The sequence below is a fragment of the Micropterus salmoides genome, unplaced genomic scaffold (genome assembly GCF_014851395.1).
Source record: "Micropterus salmoides isolate LMB-PRFRI ecotype aquatic unplaced genomic scaffold, ASM1485139v1 Ms_hic_scaffold_6, whole genome shotgun sequence".
In the NCBI taxonomy this organism is placed as follows: Eukaryota; Metazoa; Chordata; class Actinopteri; order Centrarchiformes; family Centrarchidae; genus Micropterus; species Micropterus salmoides.
The window spans coordinates 6744170-6763858 of record NW_024044348.1 but is presented as its reverse complement, the minus strand read 5'-3'; the positions used below and the strand labels follow the sequence as shown (position 1 = coordinate 6763858).

At 40.3% G+C, this 19689-nt stretch overlaps 1 protein-coding gene across 3 annotated transcripts in view; it reads left to right on the top strand.

Annotated features, from left to right (window-relative positions):
* dbx1a (developing brain homeobox 1a) overlaps positions 1-19689 on the top strand; it is a 41338-nt gene that overhangs the window by 18070 nt on the left and 3579 nt on the right. For 2 of the 3 annotated variants that reach the window (XM_038702111.1, XM_038702112.1), the window contains one exon: positions 657-797. The exons of the other annotated variant lie outside the window; for it this stretch is intronic. The gene's annotated coding sequence lies outside the window, so the exon portion shown is untranslated. The remainder of the gene's footprint in view (positions 1-656; positions 798-19689) is intronic. 3 annotated transcript variants of the gene reach the window in all.

Below are 19689 nucleotides of genomic sequence, written 5' to 3'. Positions count from 1 at the left end.
CAGATTATATCAAAACACATTTGTCGATTTTTATATGATGAAGAGAAGAAGCAACAAAGAAGACATGTTTTTAGAGAGAATATCTTCACAAACTTGCATCATGTTATGAACATGTGCATGATTTTTAACTTGTGAACAGTTCTTCCTCAAGTGTAAACGGGAACAAAGAAGTATGTTTTAGGCAATGAAATAAAATCTAGCAACTGTTAATGCACAGTGTCTTTGCAAATTACAGCTATTAAATACCAACTATGCTACACAGTTTTATATTTTTTTAGATGTCTTTTTCAACATTTCCAGGTTTTCATTCAATTCTTTAAATTAGCATACTCTTAAAACTTGCTTGAGTTGCACACTCCATCGTAGTGAAGTCTGTGTTAAAATTTGTCAAAGTTATGTTATCATTGAGTGGTAACGTATATGCATATTGATTTGAAATCTCATAACAAACGGTTAAATACATCCAACTGTCTCAAACACAGCAACACTGTTTGTAAAGTGGTTAGCTATGATGTAAAACATGCAAAACCACGTATATGCTCCTTTTTAATGATAACAATCTGAATCACAATTTGACATAGGTGAGTTCATTCATTTTGTTTGTAGATAACAAAATGATTAACTTCATTTTCACTCTCCCTCTCGTTATTGTTTAGTGAATGCAGCGCGGCCTGTGAGCCGACGGGTTTCTTTCTGGCAGTGGGACGGGTGTCTAATGGGTCAATAATAAGCCGTGACTAACCGTCTCCCTGAGGAGCAGCTTGGCCAGACACACACTCACAGAAAGCAGCAGAAAGGTATGAGCCACCAACACTGATTACCATATAATTGCAGCCATTGTATTTGACATGGAGAATTAGTAGCCCGCTAGGTGGCTAACTGGCCTTTTATTCAGCTTTGGACTGGACAAAAAAACACACCCACACACAGACATGCATACACAACTCATACTACATGTAATACGCATTTATGTGCACAAAATTATTTGTGTTGTAACAGTACAAATCCCCGCATGGAAACCACAGATCTCTAAAATCTTCGAACTTTTCAGGAACAAAGACAGACAGGTTTTGACAATATTGTCGTCTTGATCTTATCTGGTAGTTTTTTGTTGTTTTTTTTTTTAGCCCAGACAATGAAGATGAGAATCTTTCAGCTGCTAGAGGAACATTAAATTCTTTTGATGAACTAAATGTTAGAGATTTTCACATAGGCAGTGAATATGATTTATTCAAGATAATGATTTGGTAATGTAAATCCACATGTAAGGAATGAGATAAATGAAATGAATACTTCTCCGCTTATTTAAAGTTTAACCTCCAGCCTTTTGTCACCTCTGTTGAGCCACCACGTGGAATCAAACTAGAAGTGCAGGGTCACATCTTTACTGTTTCAGCGGTTCTGTTTTTAACCATCTGAGTTCAAGGATCAGTGTTCATACACATTGGATAATCTGCTATGGCTGCTATTCAAATTCCTCATTTCCACTTTGAAAATTACACACGCCGCCAGTTGTGAAGTTGTGAGCTTTTCCCACAAGGAACCATGTCCTCAGACAGGCACGGAACAATTTGATTTGGTTTCTGGCATACCAGTCAAGAGGGTTAACAAGACCCACCGCCATGGAGTTCCTTCACCCCACGTGTGGCTAAACGATCACTTCCCTGCTCGCTTCACATCGCAACAAATCTCTTTTCATGATCACTTTTCACTCTTTCTCTTTCTTGCCTGACTGGGTCTTTTTAAACTAAGAGGGAGAGGAGAGAGAGTCAGGGAGCGAATTTCTTTCCCTCTTAAAGGTTTTGTGTGAGGACGGCTGAGTGAGCGTCCATTATAGAAAAGGCCCAGACCACCACTGGATGACCCTGCTAAGAGCGACAAAACCCAATTGGTCACGGCCGCCAGCAGCTAATGGGCCAGAGAGGAATAGCCCTGGGTGGGTAATGACTGTATTCTCTGCCTTTCTCTTTACGCCCTTCTGGTGCCCTCATGCTCCCCACATTACCCCAGCAGCCACCAGCCCTGTTCCCTCCCCGTGCCCCTGCACCCAACCCTGGGTGCCCCCCTCGACTTCTCTTCTAGTGTCATTTTTACTAACACACACATCTACACAATGGTGTTGGTCACAGTGTCTGTCTGTGTAGTGCGCTTGGCAACAGATGCAGCAGACAGATCAGGCAGAGGTAATCAGAGGACCATATGTTTGAATAAGACATGGTCCTCCTGCCTTTTCCACAGTGAAGCACGATGAAGGAGTCACTGTCCAATGGAAATTAGATGGGTGCATTTTACAGCTGTCCCTGACTAAGGATTTACCTAGTTGAATCAGAATTGTCAAGTCTTGATATAGTCGACTGACAGTCGAAATGTGTGTATTTGTGCGTGGCGATTGCGGGAGGCAGGGGGAGGTGTTACACACGGCAGCTCTGCTTTAATCTTGAGAAGCTGCAGAGCTGCAGTCTCCATCTATTAGTCAGTGTAACTATCACTGTACATTTGCAGCTAAGCTGAGGCTTATTGTTGATCATTTTCTCTCTGCTCGCCTGCCATTCACCGGTCTTGTGCAGGGTTTAAAAACTATATATTATTCTTTGTGTGGTTCATCAATGGTGATAAATGATCCAAACGTCCCACGAGGTGCAAACAACCCTGCACAACACCAGTGAAGCTGGGGCTCCGTCTCTTCAGCAAGTGTTCCTCTTCTGCCACTACACACATACATGCTACACCTACACATGTGCACCCAACCAATTAAGGGTTAGGGTTACAATCTAGGATTTATTCACGCACTCTAAAAACCTTTTATAAAAAGATTTTAACATAATTGTTTTACAGCATTATATGTTGAAATTTATATGGAAATGGGCTGTATATTAACTTATTGGTAGAAAACTGGTAGTTCTATGTAAAATCAGACGTTCAACACCCCCATATCGCCAAAATGGTATGATCCTCGTTTCGCAGCGGCGCTTCGACAGATTGACAGTCGAATCAGGCACCGCCCATCAAATCTTCCACTATTGGGGGTCACCCCTAGTGCGTTTAAACCAATAAGGGCCAAATCATTTTTAGGCTTCTAAGGCTGTTTTAGACCAACAAGTAGAGCTGCGTAAAAAAATGCAGCCTCCCATCTGTTTCCTTGAGGAGACTGGATTGACACCAACAAGTCTCCATAATTGAAGGACAAAATAGTTTTTTCCGTCAGTGCCTTCCAAAATGATTTGCATGACTACTCCGAAAAGAACTGTTTTTTGATATGCCACCTTTACATTTAAGGTCTGGTTGAATTTAGGCAACTAAAGCCAGCTGGTCAAGATCAGGGAAATATCCTTACTTTTTTACGGTAAAAACAAAAAACAAATGTTCATTGCAGATCTGTGATGGGTAACTTTAGGCTCCAAACTTAAAGGTCGGATGTATTAAACGCCCACCCACCAACCACCCACCCACCAAACTCGACATCATGACTTTTCACCTCGCTACATAAAGCTGACACTACTTCCTGTAATGGCCCTGAACATTGGCTCTGGATGTAAATCCTGACCTGCAGATTATTATTCCAATGCAAACATAATTGGATACTAGATGAAAAAAGACAACGGGCTTTGACAATGCACAGTGTTGTGGAAATTATATTCCTGGTGAGGGGTTGAGCAAAGAATTGAGTTAAAACCAACCGTTGTGTTTGAAGAATTTATTTAACAAAAGAGAATAAACAGAAGTACTAAAACACACACACATAGCTGGTCCAGAGACCTGCCACCTAGGGCAGCTTCGGTCGTTACACAGTCTAGGTTTCTATGTTTTGGGGAACACAGATCCTCTCAGCCTTGAATGAACATTCCAGGAGAGGAGAGAAACAAAAAAAGAGGAAAACAACCTCACAGCTCTGACCTAAACCCTAGCAAATGTGGACAGACTAACATAAGGAGTATAGGAGAGGAAAGGTTAAGGATAAAAAAACAATACATATATCTATAAGACATAACAATAATAGTAATAATATAATAGAACATACATAAAAGATTAAATTTAAGAGGAGTTGTGTGCTCACAGTTGGTTGTAATTGTGAATTCTGTTTTTTGCTGGTGCAGCGTATAACCAAGGAAAAAAGACCTGTAAGACGTATCTGGAAGTCCTGACCATGACCCTTTTCATCATGGCAAGATGATCATTTGCAGATATGAATTAAAGTGAATATTTGGATTCCATTTATAAGTCATAAATACTCCTTTTATTTCCAGCAGTAGCAAATTATTAACACTAGTCACTGTCTGGAAATAAGTAGCCTAAAATCAGTCTGTCTCTCCATGTTAGCAACTTTATAGTCTTGAACATGGTTGCTTTGTAACAGTGGTTTGATGACTGGGAAAAGGTGCTTCTATTGAACATTTAACTGTATATATTGTTGATGATTATGTATTGTATATGTAAGTCATAGCATAGACTGAGTGCAAGTCTTTTGAATTATCATGTATTTGAGTATGGGTGACCATTTCTGAGATGTGCAGGTAATGTGCACAAAGCTGTATATTGAATGGGGTTAATATAATTTTGATTCAGTGATTTTGAAAATGAAACCTCTCCAGTTGATACTGAAAACTAAGTATTAGTTAGTAGTGGATTTAGTTTAATTCTAAAATTCAAAGGAAGAGCTGCTCAAGGATAGTTAAAAAATAGAGAGAAAGCTAATTGTGGACAATGGGGCAACAGCTCCATTTCTTGTTTGTACAAAACTGTAGCTCATTCTTTTGTCTATCATTGCATTCGTACACTATTGTACATTTTGTAGAGTAAGTATATGGAGGTGAGACAGAGTGAATGTTTCAGTATGAAGCCATTCTACTGCTGTCAATAATGTTATCATTTGCCATCAATTAATGTTGACTCCGTGTGTAACTGCATGGCAGACTGAAAGAAGCTGTTTGCTCTGCCAAAGATTCTTTACGAGGTAAAAGAAAATCTCTTTTCTACAGAAAAGTGTTTCTGTAGTTCCAACAACTCCAACAGAGCGATACATATTCTCTGTCCATTTTAGGAGTGTCTTTTGCATCAGTCTTTCATCCATATCATACTTGAAACTGTTGTAATGGTTTTGAACCAGGATTTTCAGTATTTGGATGAAGTAGCTTGTGAACAATATGGTGTGCCACATTTAAGAAGCTACAAACGTTTTCAAATAGGATTGTCTAAGACTGTATATTAACTGACTCTTGAGATCGAGGCCAAAACAGTTTGATGAGGACATACCCAGTTGAAGATATATAAGTTTAATAGTTGTGCATAAAAATGAGAACCCTGAGTGGAAGGGATAGTCACTTGTTTGTGAAAATGATGTTGATAAGGCAGTTATTGGCAGGACAGTTTTGGATGCCGGGTGGTGGAGTGGTTGGCAGCAGATAGGAGGAGTAGATGGAGAAGAGTGGAGGAGGAGGTGGTGGTGGTGGTGGGCAGGTCACACTGGCTCTATTCAGGCCTTAAGACAACACCGCACAGAATGATAGACTCCTCAGGATTGTTTGTCCCTCATAGCCCATTCTCCCTCCTGTCTCCCTCAATGGCACCCTTAGCCGCACATGAGAGGCTCTCACAGGTACCAGAGTGAGTGTGTGTGTGTGTGTGTGTGTGTGTGTGTGAGAGAGAGAGAGAGAAAGTGTGTGTGTGTGTATGTGTGTTTGGAGGGTTGAGCGGGGTGGTGGAGGGGTGGTTGTATTTTAGAGATAAAGCCTCCTAGTCCTATGGTTGATTGCCCCGCTATAGACACTCACTCAGTGGCTCTGAAAGGCTCCCTCAGACACCAGTGAATAAACTCTTACTCTTACGCTTCCATACATCACCCTCCAACTCCCCTTCATCCTCCTACTCTGGCAGATCCACCCCCTCCTCTCTCCCTAGGAATTTTCTGGGGATTTGAGCATAACCCCTCAATCCCTCCTCCCTCCCAAAAAAAAGTCTCCACGCTTCTCTAAAAAGTCTTTGCTTTTCTCTCAACCTTTTCATGCTTACAAATGTTCATGACTCAGAAAATGGCCTGTCAACATTTCCATATTGACTCTACGCTGCTATTTGGATATTCATGACATATCTAAATCATATCATATAGGTTTCTCTTAAATACTTTGTTACTTTACAGGAAGGGCATCAGTATCAATAATCTCAAATATATTATTTTGTTGGCTTCCTCTTTTCATATTGCTCTTGTGTTAGTTACAGGGAGCAGATATATATAATCACACATAACAAGAAATAATCACATCTAATAGACAGTGCACTCATTAAACCCCTTTTTAAAGTTTGACAACTGATCAAGTTAAGCAGTGGCAGGAAACAGGAGTGTTGCCCTCTGTCAGTGGTCTTCCTTTCTGTCGACACATGAAAGAGACAGATGCTGAAATGGCAATGTTATCCTGGCAGCTAACCATTAGCCTGCATCTCTAAAGAGGCCTAGTTAGCACAGTTGTGGCTCCTGTCAGCAGTTTCCTGGCTGCAGGATCCATTTGACACCTTTGACACAACAGGATGAGCTGACCAATTCATTCTAACTGATCCGAGGTTGGAAGTTACTAAATACGCTTACTAAGTTACCGAGTAGTGTAGGAACACAGTGGTGCTTTGCTTTCCATTTTGGGAGACTGTCTACTTTTCCTTTCAGCAGATAATATTGAACCCTTACGTGATTGTTTGGTAGGTACTTTGCAGACTTTCTACTTGCATGGTATAAGCTCATAAAATACTGCTATTGTCGGGAGTAAATATCAGAACCTTTTTATGGAACTCTTGATACTTTTAATACACCACTGTTGACATGACATGGTTTGTCTCTGTGCCTTTCAAAACAACAAAATTAAAAGTCAGTATCAGAAAAATAAGTTAAGTTTAATGATCTGACAACAGTATGTTTAATGTAAGGTTTAAGTAAAAATCATGGTTGGGGTTAAAATGTCATGGTCACATAATTATGGTTAAGAACAGCTGAGGTCATAGTTAACAGAAACCAATACTAACTGTTGGTAGGAAGCAGGAAATGAACAATGATCTCCTACTTCAACCTATAACAATCTCACACAACTTCCTGATTTGCCCCTGGCAGAAAAGAGTCATAATTCTTATGGTTGGTAGAGGGCTTTGTCACTTGAAAGTAAGTGTATAGGGGAGAGCGGGGTTAGTTGAGCCAGTTTTTACTTGAGGTGTCTTTAAAGTGAGCACATGACCGTAATGTCTCCACCTAAAACATGTACATATATTTTAGGACGTGGTGCATCCCTGGGAACAATCAATTTGGATCTAAAATAAACTGTTTTCAAAATATGGCTTTCCAAAAAAAAGTTAACTCTTGGCTCAACTTGCCAGGTCACAACATTCAATTGCACTTAGACAGTGAAACATTGCAGCTACGTCTCCTAGTTGTTTCATATCAATGTATGGCTTTAAAGTCATCCTGATGATTGTCATGTCCTGTGCCACCTGAAGAACTGACTTCCCATTATTGTACCTCTCCCACTGCTCTGTCCAAACCCACAATAGGAGTTGAAGCCTGTCTGTCATCCATTTATAGAGGCATGACATGATGGTTTCTGGTCTAAAATACATAATGTCACATCATTTCAGTGATGCATAAGAATGCAATTTAAAATTAAAGTCAAATATCTGGTTCAACTTCCCCCAGATCTTTTGGCTCAAATTACCCCATCCCTGCCATTTTAACAAAATTGTGTCATCCAGCAGTTTAAAGATAATGTCACGCAAACAGTATAGCCTCCTATTGTAACTTCCTAAAGCACTAACACATGCGTAAGATTTTCTCAAACTTGTTTGTAATTGTTCAGACACAAGAATCAGGACTCCTTCAACATAAAAAAAAAGATTTTTTAATCTTAAATGGTCTTATCTCATATTCTGTGGGCCTCTCTCCATCACAGGGTGAGTAAAATGGATGACTCTTCAAAAATGTATGGTCACATGACCAATTTTGTCTATGGTTGCTGAGAAACAAGGGGTGTCTAAACTTCCCCACTGGCTCAAACCACCCCGCTCTCCCCTACTGTTTATGGGGATTTGCTGAAACGGCTGATGATGTCAATTTCCGTGGACAGCCTTCAATTTACTCAACTAAGGGCATTCAATCCTTTGTACCTATGTTGTTTTTTTTAAATTTTCCTAACATTTGAACAACACGTCCTTATACCTAAACGACAAAATAGGTTGATTGTCAATTGTTGTGGAAAAGTTTTTAGTTTTTTCTGGTCAGGGTGGGCTGTTCTGAGAGAAGCATTTCACACAATGATGTTTAATTATGATTTTATTTTCTTTTTTCTGATGCCCAAATACTTTTTAAATACATATATATTCACTTTTTCGAATTTACTCACCTAAAAATGTTTAATGCAGTTTTGCTACTTATAATGGTGTATAATTCTATAACTTTCACCGCTATAGCTAATCAAAAAACAAAACAGCTTTCAGGGATAATTGAGAAAAAGAAATGACAGGCAATAGAAAGTTACTATTGTTTGATGTGTTCTGTAGAGAAAAAAGCCAAATGGATATTTTCAATCAAGCTCAGCTCCCATGTAATCTCAACAGTGTAGAACTGTGCAATGAAGATGAACAGAGAGTCAATATGCCCTCAAAGACCTGGGCGGTGAGGCTTTCCACACAGCAGTTTGATTGACACTGCCTGTCACAGCCAATGAACTCGACTCTATCATTCCTTTTTTTTTTTTTTTTACTCTTCTGTCTGTCAGGGTTATTTGTGAGGGAAATTTAAAATAAAGTTTTACAGTTATTCATTTCATTATGTTTGACTGTTAATTGGTCTTTCCCTTTCCCAACAGTGACACTATACAAACACACATTTCCATTCTTAAACCCCTGACTTCCCAGTCACTGTCATACATTTACATTTTCTAACCTTTATATGTAAAGCCAAGTGGCAAGAGGAGCTGAATGTTGCCTCCTTATGGTGCAGCCTGGTTTAAGCCATTCAAATTCAGCCTCGGTGTGGAGGTGCAGGGCTTTGCATATTCCTCAGTCCTCCGGGACCTTAGCATAGGCAGGCCTATCTTTGTCTGGACCTCAGCCTGCAGACCTCGGGGAGTTCTTTGCTCTGATCAGGCCTCCATTTAAACAAGTGAAACAAAAACAGCATTTAAACCAACCAGGTTCCCTCTATCAGAGATTTATATGCAAGCTGTTGCCCTTCTGCTCCTGGTCCGATGGTAATTACTCAGGTTTTTAACATGATTTCCTAATCTGCACCCACTGTACCACAAACATCATCCTGTTTACCTACTTCTGTAAATTTTTTAATTAAACACTGCACGGTATAATAGTGAATTTTCTAAATAGTAAATATTTTCAGTGGGGAGGGGAAAATAGATCAACTAATGAGTTGCATTTTCTGTTTTTTTTTATTTTTAATGACACATTCAGAAACTTCAAAATCTTCTTCAACAATACATCTAATATAGGCTATCCTCCAGCCCTCTCCCTCACCTCTGTTCCAATAGTTTCATACACTTGTGAGGAACTATGGCTAAATTAGTCTGCTTAGAAACTGAGAAGTGCCTTAATTAAAAACTCCAAATCCCCCTCTCTGCTTTATTCTTCTCTTCTCATCCTCTTTAATTCTCTGTGGTCGCATCTCATCCAGCAGACAGAAGGGGGACATCGTTGACTTGCACTCCAAGGCCTTCACTTGTTTGCTGGCCTCAATAGAAACTCCTGTTAGATACAATGACCTTGCAAATTAAGAGTGACTGTCCAAATTAAATCAAGCAAGGCAGCCCCATGCAGGCAGCCGGTCTCTCAGTCTGAGCTTAGCCTGCTCTCTGCTCACCCCCCTCATCCTAACCCTTCAGTCTTTCTCATAAGCGAGTGGTGAGCAGAGAGAGTGAATGGAGGTTTTCTTCAGTCCTTCTTGAGATGCTACTTCTTGCTAATTAACTGGTGTTCTTTGTCATCTCCTCTGAGTATGAAGGACCTTGGGGGGACTGAATGGCGGTTTCTCAAATGGCAACCCTTGCCAACTGTCTCTTGCTCTCATGCACTCGTCATTCTGTTCTTTGTCAGATGTTGCAATAACGAATGAATTGATAGTTCTTTTATTAATTAGTTTTTTGCGCATCAACTATGCCATTATTGTTGCAAACTTGTGAATTTTAGTAGGGAAAGGGCTGATTGGGAACAACAGTTTGTGCTGTTATATATAAAATAAATTTTCACATGAAAGAGGAGTAAAAACATTAACTTCAAAGTGGGTGTGTCTTTTTGCATGTGAATGCAGCCATGATCCCTGACTCAGGAGAGACAGCCTATCATGACCTGTTACCTCTAATCCTTGAAATATTGTCCCAGTTCAATGAGTGGTGTGAAATTGGAACATATGTGTCATTATTCTGTAGATTTTTCATTGTACCGTGATTGCCTGTTTATCATCTCATCCTAGCCTCCTTTCACGGACCATTCCTCACACTCAAACATCCCATATTACAGTAATTTCAAATAATGTAATTTTTATAGCAAACATGCAGGAACTTCAGTTCCTCAGATTGCATGAATGATGGCTTCGGATTTACTTCAAGGGAGATGCATGAGTAAAACTATGTGTCCGTCTCTCACAACAAATGGTAGCTATAATTTCCCATCCATCTACTGGGATTTTGGAGATTGTCTGAGATCTGGCAAGGCTGCTCTGGTTGGACACACATCGTAAAGCTAACAGGGTTGGACTCCCAGACTGTGACAGTGAGATTTGCTTTTCCCTTGATCGATTAGTCTCTGCTTGTCCCGCTGTATCTGCTTCAGAGAAAAGAATACACCGAACCCTAGATGCAAAGGCAATACGATGAGAAAACATTCAAGGAGAACCGTAGCTGTGGATAATAGCTGGAATCACACTGTCCTGTGAAAACTGTGAAAATGAAAAAACTGGAACTAAAAACTCTGTCTGCGTGTGTGGCAGGGCAAACAATAGGTCACTCTATACGTTTTTACATCTTCTGTATTCCCTAAACAGAAGGAAAGTTGTAAGAGCAGGTTGAGCTTTAACCCGCCTCATATTTTACCAATGAAAGGATGACTTCTTTTCTAGAAGCTTTACTTGTGAATGTGATTATCTGAAGGCAAGTGAAAGTTTCAAATTCCTGCTTTGCGGCGTGTTGTCTTTGGAGTGGACTCTCTCTCAGGGCATTGTGCTCTCCTTGACCTTAAGTGTCTTATCATTTGGCCCTGCAGAGCAGAGGTCACTCTGCAATAGGTGACCCTTCCCCCTGCCCGCTCCATTCGGCTTTTGTACAAGAGGTCTCTAGGAAGACTCTCCAGCTTAAGATAATATACAAAGTATTCTGAGATAGACCCTAATGCAGCTTTGAGTGACAGAGAATGGAAAAGTTGCTAAAGATTCAGAGCAAGATTTATAGACATCAGCAGTCTTCTACAAAGTTTCTAAATGCTTTGCTCTTTCATGTTGCTGGTGGACTGGCTTAACCCCACATCCTGGTCATGAGTTCATTATGAAAGGGCAATTGCAATCCTAGTGTCTCTTTGTTCAGTCAGCTGAAAGCTGGAGGTAAAAAACATGAACGTACTCCTGCGTGTCTCACTGTCTGATCTGGATAAACTGTCATTTCTCGCTCATTAAGCTGAGACTGCTCTGGGCTCAACATGGCTACTAAACCTGTGGAGAGAAGGAGGCATGAAGAAAAAGAATAGGGGGAAATGGACTGCAGAAGATGTGAAAGGAATGGAAGAGTGATGGTTTGGAGAACTGACAGGCTGAAGGGGGGAATCAAAGACCTGGTGGAACAGATGTCACCTCACCTAGGGCCTATAATATCCCCCATAATGCAATGATGGGATCAATTACAGGCCACACTGGGACTGAAACGCAACACATGCCAGGGGCTCTAAATGGCTGAGGTGACTTTGAGATGCAGGACTCCAGGAGTCCAACCTGAGGGGGTCTTCTGTGTGGAAAGTCAGTCAGACCACATTACTGCTGTCTGTGTGACCAAAGACCCCGACCACACTGATGGTCATTATGCCTCACAGAGTTTCAACAGGGTAAATGGGCCGGCTCATGGTCCACATCCGGGTTGAAGGGAACTGCTGTGTCCCCATCAACTTCTGCTGCTAGCGGCCAGCAAACTGCCACCTCACGCCGAGACCCACGCTAATGGTTCAAACCATGTAGCTGCTGTCAAGGCTTTATCAATGACGTTTAAAATATCTTCAAATGTTTAATTTTGTATGTCTGGATTGTTGCACAGCCTATATAGACTACATACCAGATAACAATATACAGTGCAGTCAAGAAGTATTAGGACAGTTACACATTTTCTTAGTTTTGACCGTATTCTGCACTGCATTGAGTATGGAATAAAGTATGATTATGATGTTAACATGTTAGCTTTCAGCTAAGGCTGGAATGATTTGCTTTTTTATTCTCTATCCACATCCATCTGATTCATTTTTTTGGTTTAACTGGTTCTGGCCATCAAAAGCTCCCAGAACTTAATGTGATATTTTCAAATTGCTTGTTTTGTCCAACCAATAGTCTAAAACTCAAAGATGTTCAATTTCTACTGAAAACACAAAGCGGAACAACAAATCCTTACATTTGAGAGGCTGAAACCAGAGAATGTTTTTTGCTTGATAAATTACACAATTCACGAAAATTGGTTTTCATACATTTCCTGTCAATGATGATTGGTAATAATGTTACAAATTATTTCAGTTTACATCAACATAAGAACAGAGTAGCACTTGTGTCCATTTAGTACACAATCCCGCAATTTCAACGGTCAAAAAGTCATTGAACAAGTTAATATAATATTAAATAAAGCCATTTGATATTTGGTGTCGGTGACTGTGAAGAACCACAGACACTAGGTACCGAATGTTCCCTTATGACACTCTGTTAGGTCTGTACAGCAGCCATATTCACCTGCTTGTTGTTTTTCAAACTCTTAAGTGAAACATTAGTTGGAATAATTATCCTGCAATTATCCAGTATTGTTCTTAAATTGAGGCAGGCAGTAATAGTCCTGATAATTTGATCTTAATACCCTTAAATTGAAGCTGGATTTCAGCACTTTAATATCACTGCCTCTGTTTAATTTAAAATTAAATGGGCTAGAGGACAGAGACAAAAAGGGGAGGCAAGTGTCAATAATATGTGTTATCATAATAGTTTCTTTCTGCACTGTAGCTTTGACATGTTTGTGGGCTAAAACAACACACTATGAATGCCTAAAAAAGGAATTCAGATTGTGGAGTCATCTAAATATTTAAATCAGTTTTGGAGTATGTTAAAATGCATTTATAAAGTCCAGGCAGGTCAAATTTAACAGTAGCCTTAGCTGAAGGACGCTGGTTTGACATACAACATCAGAAAAGACTCCCATATTCAAGTCTCTGTGAAACTTTTCCAATGAAATCCACAGAACCTGAAGGTCAGCAGTGTTTTCTTTGGTCATGTTCATTCATGAAAACATAAACTCTGAACTTTTGTTCCCACCTCTGTTTTTTTTTTTTTTTTTTTCTCTCAACATGAAAGAAGATAAGTGGAAAAAGCTAAATGTTCCGTCGTTTTGTTGTTGTTCTTCGATTAATCATGAGAGGCCAAGTGCAAGAACCGTGTCCAGCCTTGTTTATGCAGGGCTCAGCTAGGGCCTTTTCAAATACACACACACACACACACGCACACGCGCACAGTGGCACATGCAAACACACTCTTGTGCAGCAGGAGCAGCAGCAGCACTGAAAAGATCACTGGTTTCCTCCTGTTATGCAAATGCATCAAAACGCTTGAGTGAGAATTATATATGAATCCAATGAGGCTTTTTCTCTCTTTTAGAAATGCTTAGCCACAAGTACTGAGAACCCTCAATGGCAAGCGTCCGCTTCACTCCCTGGCCATGCGTATTATTCAGCTTGACGAGACGCAAACTGACATAAGCACCCAGGCTCACTTTCACCCACTAGCAATCCGATTATATGGCCAACACGACATCAATGCTGCAGGGCCAACAGGCAGTGAAGTCCGTCAAGCATCCCCTCCTCCACCCAAGCCCCTTCTTTCCCCATTCATACCTTCTTCTTCAACTGCCCTGCACAGCTACCCCTCACACACACACACACACACACACACACACACACACACACACACACACACACACACTCTCTTCTTCAAGCCTCCAGCCCCACTAAACAACAAACCTATAGGCCAGAGTCGCCAATAATAGCAATTTTTTTTGGAAATGTGAAAAATACTTTTAATGGCTCCTTTTTGTGCACTCATACGACTTCACTGTGCATGACAAAAACAAGCAGTATTTCCTCATTTCATGATCGCTTAGGTGAAAAAAGTCCTGCAAACAAGCATTTCATTGCATTTTTCATCTATCTCAGTCTTGCCTATGCCGGCTGTGCAGCTCTTAAGAGCACAAAGACCGTATTAGGCAGCTGCATGTGGCGGCCTTCTGAACCCTTTCCTATTGCCTGTTCACTCCATAATAATCAGATATTTGCGGCTATATCTATATCAAACAACTGCTGCAGGTCGGCCAGACCAGGAGAGTCACCACTAATGTCACCACGGGACTCCTAAGCTAAACCGGTGTTGACAACCACACAGCCTGGCCTTCTTTTCCGTGCTGCGCAGTGACGCTTGGGTCCTCAGACAGGGCACCCGTTAAAGCAGCGAGTGTTTACATGACGCTACCCGAAAAGACTGCCAGGTGCTTGGGGGGGGGGGTTGGACTGGAGCCTCCTCTTGAATATCGCCCCGCATCCGTGAAACTAATGTAGAGATGAGATTAAACTTGCAGAGAGATACATTTGCAATTGATTAATGCTGAGCCACCGTGACAAATTGTATATACTTTTGAGGGCGTGTGTGGGAGTCTTTGTGTGTGTGTGCATGGACTTTATACAATGCAATATCACTGCCAGACTGTTAAAACTAGAGAGGTTGGTTAAATAACAACTACCTGATTCTGAGTTCTTCTGGAGCACCAGATGCTTTTGTCTGACAAGCAGGATTAAAATACTTAGATTTGGAAAACTTCTAATCATTTCAGGTAGAGTTTAATGAGCCAGGGGTGAATGTTCCACCTGCCTGTCTCTCCTGTCTAAAACAAGGATTTAGAGGACTACTGTGCTTCCTCTGCACCCCTCTATTTTGTCTGGTATTAATGAGCAATTAACTTTGCATACAAGGTCATGGACAATGGTATTGGTTGTCAGATTATGCTAATGCTGTTGGCTGTGGCTGCAGTGAAAGAGAACAGGGAATCCCTGTGAATAGAGAGGGTTGTGGCCTTTCTCCAAGATGAGAAAATGATATGCAAACTGTACCAACATGCGCTTTAAGAGGATTAGGACACCACTCGACATCCATACTGACAACTGCTAATAAATGAACAGTAAAAAGGGGAGGCAAGTGTCCCAGTCGGGACCAGAAAGAGCACTTCTGCTCTGAAAAACTTTTCTGCAGTTTAAAAATGGAACTTGCGTGTGACGGTTTGGACAGTTAATGAAAATGTGAAATACATGTTCTTAATGATTTGATTTGGTGAGTTGTAAACACGGGGGGTGGAGATGAGATCAAAAATGACAAAAGCCCAACTGAAAGAATTCGCTGTGGGGTGAAGCAGATGGGGGGGGGGGGAAGAGCCTGGGGTGAAACTAAGAAGTTGAACTCCCATGGCCAAGTAAGAGGGAACAGGTGCAGCCAGAGTTCATACAGAACACTTTGTGCACTAATATGGCTCCAGTCCATTTGGGGAAGAGGGAGGGGCCCATGTTTAATACAAAGTTAATATCGATTTAATGCTTGTCACTGCTCTTCTGAATCTTGTGGCATTGCTAATTCGCTCAGTGTTGAGAGGGGCTTTTGCGCTGCCTGCGCCAGATGCTTCAGGGACCTTCAGTGCCACCGGCGAGCTGAGGTGAAGCTGCGGCCAAAACGCTCCAAGTGGGAGCCGCTGCTGAGGTGAAGCCCGGTCACAAACTGAATCCACTGAAATAGATGTTTGGTTAACTTCACATGGCAGGAGCAAGGATTCATTTCAGCTTCATCTGAAACTGATATGAACTGTGACATTTTAAGGCGCAACGAGCTCAAGTCTGAAGTAGTGCAAACAATGTGCAGTGGTGGCAGAAGTATTCATAAACTTTACCGAAGTAAAAGCAGTACTACAGTGGGAAAATACTTTATTACAAGTACACATCCCACACTCACAACTTAGCAACAAGATTAAGTATCAAAAGTAAATGTATTTAGTATGCTCTTTTAAGAGTTTTATATTCTTATTTTTTTAATGATTTATAAATATACAAGCAACATGTTAATGTAGCTGGTTGAGGTGGAGCTAATTTTAACTAGGTTATGTTCTATTGGGTAATTTAATCTATAACAATGCATCATGTTTTGTTTGTAAAATCTGTACTGAAATATAAAATGGAAATATTCAAGTAAAGTACAAGTAGCCTACTTCAAAACAGTACTTGAGTAAATTACTTTTCACCACTGTTAGTTTACACAGAAAAATCTGCATGAAGGGCCTATAATATTCAACATTTAACTTTATTTACTCAAACTTCCCTTTTAATATCAATATTCACAGCACTGCAATATTCCTGTAATGGTAGGTTAAACACTTCTAGTATGTATTGCTACTAGTAAGTCTAAAGTTAATCTATATCTGTCAGTTATTACTGGCACTTGAAGATAGGCCTAAAACATTCATAAACTGATTCTAGTTTTTATGATATTCAGAAATATATAAAATATGATTTCCTGGTTGCATTTGGCAAGCATGCTCTGCAACAGAGAACGTCTAAATGGTCAGGATGGAAGTGTGTTTCATTTACCAAACCCGGATGGAGTTGGATGCGGACTGAGTGGTTGCATGGCTGAGATGGATGGATTGTGACCGGAGTCATGTAGGCCTACGTGGCTGCGACCAGTCAGCACAATCTGTTCATCCCCGGTTAAGTGAAAAGACGGGGAGTTCCCTTTCCTCGGTGCGTCCACGTCACCGATAAATAATGAGGGAATAATAAACAGTTAACCACCTGTCGGACCCGCAACACAATGGGACGGCCCATACAGAGCCTCTCATGCATGGGTAACATATTTACTCAGCCCCTTTCACTTAACGAAGCAGAAAGAGTCCCAAGACAATGGTTAAGTTCATCTATTTGGTAAACTGACATAGGCATGTCAGAAAAAGTATGAACAATTCCATGATGTCTGTAATAAATATATCGTTCAGGATATATAGCACTAAATATCAGACAAATCATCATAAAATAATTTAGTAATATTATAGGTTTAAGTGTCAGTCGTGTACTTGTAATCCCTATAGGGATATTATAAGTGATTAATACGAGCAATCCTCCCCGTAGAGAGAGATAAGGATGCCATAAGTGATAAGCATCAGTAGGAAATCCCTATGGGGATATTAGCTCACCATAAGTGAACATAAACATAATGCGGTAGTGCCAGTATGAATATTCTAGGTAGGGCCTACATATATAACTCTAAAATGCCACATGAATATTGTAAGAAATCAAATATAAAACCATATGAGTCGATACAGTAGTAAACAAATAAGCAAGCCACTACGGAAACTCACAACTGTGCACCACTGACACAGTATGCCTAATAGTAATAATTCGTAATTAACGGGTATTGGACCAGGAGATAGAGAGGCAATATAATACCATGTAAACATGGACGGTTGGATAATTATACTAAAGTGAGGGGACTTTAGTGGGCTCTAACAAGGGGTGGGGGTGTTGTTGGTAGTAATATTTCAGAGATGTGCTTTTAATGGCTTTAATTCAGCCGCAGCCAGCTGTTTTTACTCGGCCTGGTAAAGGAGCGGGGACGTGGCAAGCTTGCAAAGCTCGTAGAAATTAGTCTCGGTCAGCCAGAGCAGCCTACGCTTCCTGCTAACCATCTGCTTACCGCTCACAAAAGGAGGATTTCGGGCAGCCAAGTAAAGGAATAAGGCCTCATAAAAAAGCTTTGAAGGTCTTGTTACTTATTGGAGGTGTAGCTGTGGTGACGAAGCGCTGTGTTAACGCATGTTTGTGCGTCCTGCGCTCATGAAGCAGACGCACCTCTGATACACACTGACTCTAACCAAAGGATCATTTCACGGAGGCGTTCCATTTTTAATTATCGGTTTGTGGCCAATTTATATTAGGTTGATGTTGAACCACTTATTATTTGAGCTGATCCCAAATGATGCAGTCTGATTCACTGGTTTATTTCAGCAAGAAATGTCCAGGTGCCGTAAAGTTGTCTTAAAAGTTTGTTTACACCCACTTCTAATTAACAGAGCTTTTCTTCTGTTTTTTTTTTTTTATTTATTTATTTATTTTTTGCCTGATGTGAACATTGAACATTGCGGTTTTGTAGAGTCATTTTGGCTAGTAAAGCATAAAAATATGCTCCAAATATTACAATAATATTTGGTTCCTTAATATCACGAGCAAACAAACGCAAATAGTGCACAGACTCACCATATGCCCTAATAGAGGTCTATTGCGGTGTTTATTCGTTAAGTGGAAAAAAGGAAATAAAAACATTTAGTGTAGCAAAAAACGAGCATACTATTTAGTCTTGTACATTAAAATATTTAGTCGATAGCTAGGCTGCACGACATGGCATAAATGGAAAAAAGTTAACCATAGGCACATGAAATAGCCTAAATATTAATAAATCAAATAAGTAACCTAATACACATTTCTATTTACCGTTTCTTGAATGTTTTTAAAGTCAAATGTTTTGTTTTATTGTATTTTTTTAATTGAGTTTCAAACTGGCAACATTGTTTTCCCCTTCTTTGGGTCTGTAATGCATTTTCGCCTCAATGCTCTGCTTTAACGGGTTTTCAGGGGCAAAGCCGACAGAACACGACTATCAGGCTCCAAGTCGCTTTAATAAGAGTTTTATATGGGGTCTCAGTGTCCGCTCATATGAATGCGTTTTAAATCAAATCACAGATGCACTTTTATTCAGCCGGTTAAAATAGCAGAACAAAACCGTCTTTAGGAATAAAGCTTTTTATTCCACTGGGCTTTTTTCCTGAAGCCTGGAGAGAGGGATGGAGAGAAAGGCCGAGGGGCGCCTCCTCCGCAGCTGAGGGTGACAGTTAGTTCATGGTTAACAGGATCATGAGCGCACGGCTCAGGCCGCACACTTCTCCTGTGCGCATTGAGCTGCGGCTCTGCACACTGAATGAATCCTGTGCAAAAAGAGTGATATTTAACACATCTGTTAAAGCGTTTTGATAGCAGAAATCCGTTTAAGACATTATTCCATGACGAGGGTCAGATTGAGTGTTGAGAATCCTATGAAACCCTAAAACTGATTTACATTTGAGATGCTGCGCAGCTTCTGCAACCAATGTAGAAAATGTAGATTTAACAATAAATATAGATAACCTAAGATAAATCAGTTATTCTATTCATAGTATAAGAGTGTTTGACGCCTAGGTTTATCTAGCTAGGTAGGTGTTTATTTTGTCAGCAGTGAAAATAAAATAAAAGAATAATTTTGCATTTTTAACGAGCATATTTTTATTCTCCATAACAAAAAGACACCATGAATGGAAAAGAATAAAGTATCTTTTAAGTACTCATTAATAGTCCCCATATAAAGACTGAATC